Below are 3784 nucleotides of genomic sequence, written 5' to 3'. Positions count from 1 at the left end.
ATATGTTGGGCAAAGGGACAATCAAAGAAAAAATGTTGAGTAGTTTTAGTATCATGGCCACAACAACAACAAACAAACACAATTGTACAACCCTTTTTCCAAATATTATCATTAGTGGGCATCCTTCTATGATAAATTATCCAAAGAAGAAAGAAACGGGATGGAGGAACACTACAATTCCATATACATAACTCACATAACACAATCATCATCATAGAGAAGTAAGGAGAGAGATTGACTGCATACACATGTGTAGCAAAATGCTGTTATCCGTAGCTCATCAAGCACAACAAGATGTTTGTAACAATCCTACTCCTTACATAAATTGATTTTTTTTTCTTCTAATTAACTATTTAAGTAACTTACTTGAAATATGTGTATATTTTAATTTTTTTCTTGGACTATTTAGAAGGTTTAGTTTAGTGAGTTATATTTAAAAACTAGAATTTTAAGCAAGTTTGTCATTTGGATCAAAATCTACCTAACTCACTCACCTAAATTAAAAAGGAACCAAGATGCGCACACACACACTTAAAACCAAGTTTGATTTTTCTCCCCTTTCCTTTATTCCACTTACTCTTATATCACCTAACCATCCCTCACATCCTCGTCATTATACAAAAAACTCATTCCATCTCTCCAAAACATAAAACAATTTCACTTGTTACCATTCCTTTCATAATCATACATAAAACTGCATGCAACACCTCAAACACAACTTTTATTCTCAAATTTTGATCATTTAGAGAGTAGAAGGAATAGTGCTTGAACTCTAGGAAAATGAGGTTTTGATAAGTTGTCCAATAATATTGCACTTAACGAAATTAGCGAGTTTCGATTTTCCTTTAAATCTTATTTTTGCATGCATGAGTGTTGGGGTATTTTAGTTAGAAATATGTTAAATTACTGAAATTTGGGTTTTTGAAAAGATGAGAGTTAGAAACCCTTTTTCTTCCATGCATCATGATAGATTAAATTGTGATTTTTTGATTGATTATGATTTCTATTATACACCTTTCTATTAGTGTTTATGTGTGTGAATTGATGCTTGCATTAGTGTTTTATTACTTGATACATTGATGATTTTGAGTTACTATGGTTGTTGATGGGTGCTAGAGGATTGATTGTAGAAACAAAGGGAAAATTTCACATTTCGTAGAAATTGGCTAAGAGAATTCATCCATAGGACCAATATGGTTGTTTCAGACTTAAATTCGCTAAGCGAATTTGATAGATTTTGAAATATTCCTTGTAGTTTCTATGTGTGTTTAGTTTGTAGTATTCTTTAACATTGATTCGAATTATATTATTAATGGCTAATTGATTTCATGTTGCAATATGCATTGATTTAATTGAAAAGGATACTATACTTATCTCATGTTCAAATTTCATTTCACAATTCTATGTTTTAAATCAAATGACTAAAAATGATACGATGAGATATGATGATGTTTCATTAATGAAACATCTGTAAGGGAAGAGTAATTGGGACATCTATTGCGGTCATCGCTAAGACTTACCTTACAAAATGATCACAATTAACTTGGTAGCTCACATTGACATAATTGGGATATACTGCCCATTTTATATGAAAATATTGACTAAAAAGAATGAAAGGTTTTCAAGCGTAACTTTATCTTTAAGATTTTATATAAAACAAAATTTGTACCTTTTCTATTAATGATGTTTCAAAAAATATATTTACTAACTGCTCTTCCTTTTTTGTTGGAACTCACTAAGATTATTATCTCATCCATATTTTTATGTATTATAACAAACAAGAAGACTTGAGCTTTGGATTTGGAGCAAATATATGATGTCAATGTTTAGTAGTTATTGTATTTGTATTATGAAATTTAGTTATTATTTCTGATGTAGCTAAATATCACTAGAAGGGGGTTGAATAGGGATTTTGCTGTTTAAAAATAGTTTTCAAGTGTTTTAAATACTATCCTCTTGCTGAGGATGGCAAGCCCGAGGATGGGTTTTCAAAACTTTCAAATTCAAAACGAGTTAAAGAGTTAAGAAGCAATATAAGATTGACTTTATAATCTTATTTAATCACATAATGGTACATATAGCCTTTTTGCCTATGACATGATAAGTTGCTTTCATAATGTCTTGGAAAGCTTTTCAAGATATTGACTATAGGCACATGCTAGAATCATCATTCCTCGTACCTTTCTCTTGCATTCTTGCAACTTTTCTTCAAAGGCCTTTCTTTAATCATTTTTTAATAGTATTTTGCCTTTATTGAATGAATCAACCAATTCATTCTTTAATACTATTCTGCCCTTGTTGAATGAATTCAAATAATTCATTCTTTAATACTTTTATGCCTTTGTTTAATGAATTCAAAACCGTGAGGATGCAGAACTGCAGTTTTCTCCAGCTCGTGAGGCCATCCTCGGCACTTTCATACTTAGCATTTAACTCAGAATTTTTCTTCTTTTTCCTTAATGAATGATAACCTGTTTACTTATATAAATACACTCAAAAGCACAGATTAGTCATTAAGCATAATCATAATCTTTAATTAATTTTGTTATCATTAAAACCAATTGAGAGAGATTTTGTCTCAACAATCTCCCCCTTTTTGATGATGACAAAATTCTTTAGATTATGATTTTTGTTTTATGTAAGAATGAAATAATTAAACTCCCCCTCAATCATACAAGTGATAATTTTGAAAAATTTCCCTTTTAACATTCAAGTAAAAGCAAATTTTTGAAATTATGCAATATTGAGGTAAATAGATCATTCATAAACACCTAAAAAAAATTCCAGCAACTTAAGCACAATACCATAGGTTCATGAATTCAGCCATAACATCCAACAAACATAATTTGAGTTTAAACAACCATAACAACAGTCAGCAAAACATAATATGAGTTTAAACAACCATAACAACAGTCAGCAAAACATAATATGAGTTTAAACATAAGACAAAATATAATCCATAATCTGACTCCCCCTGAATTAAGTCAACATCAAAAAGTATAAACTAAGTAAAAAACAGAGTCAATCAGCGGAAGATGAATCTTCAGAAGATGAAGATGTAGAGGCGGGGGCAAAAGAGAACTGGGCCGGTAGCACAGGAGGCTGATCACGGGCAGCAGCTAATGAACCCAAGTGTTTGGTAACCCATTCCAGAACGAGTCCAAACTGAGTGATAGTGATTTGAAAGTGAGAAAAAGTAACCATCAACTTCTTTTGGTCTTTCCTAATGGTCTTTAGAAGCTTTAAAAACCGTTTGTTCTTAGTTTCTGCCGATTTCATGCTGGTGGTTGAATCCTTACGAGCTCTTTTGGATTTTGAACTTTTAGCCTTATCCTTGGAAAAATTTTCAAAAGGTGGAGCCAAAGGAGATTTGGATTTTTCTTGTAAATCCGAATCAGAATTAGATAGGGCAACATTTAGAGAGATAGGAGAAGAGTTCAGGCTTACCTGAGATGGTATGTTCTTATGAGGGCTTTTTGAAGAGTGGTGATCATATGATACGTTCAGATCAAAGACTAAGTCTTCACCGTCCTTAACTGAAGGGGCAGCATTATGTGTAGATGGCTCCTTACTGACTTGTGGAGAATGAGGAAGTGTTGAGCTAGCGGAGTTGAATGAAGGTGTGCGAGAATGAGATAGTGGAGATGCAGACTTATGCTTCTTTGAGGCAGTTTTCTTCTTCCTTGAGGTGGGGGTTTGTTCAGGCAGATCAATGCGCATTTGTTTGATATTTTTCATAGTGAAAAAATTATTGCACTGAATACTTTCTTCATCATCAAGGGGT

Source organism: Cicer arietinum, chromosome 4, assembly GCF_000331145.2.
Source record: "Cicer arietinum cultivar CDC Frontier isolate Library 1 chromosome 4, Cicar.CDCFrontier_v2.0, whole genome shotgun sequence".
Classification (NCBI taxonomy): Eukaryota; Viridiplantae; Streptophyta; class Magnoliopsida; order Fabales; family Fabaceae; genus Cicer; species Cicer arietinum.
This window is presented reverse-complemented; position numbering follows the sequence as displayed.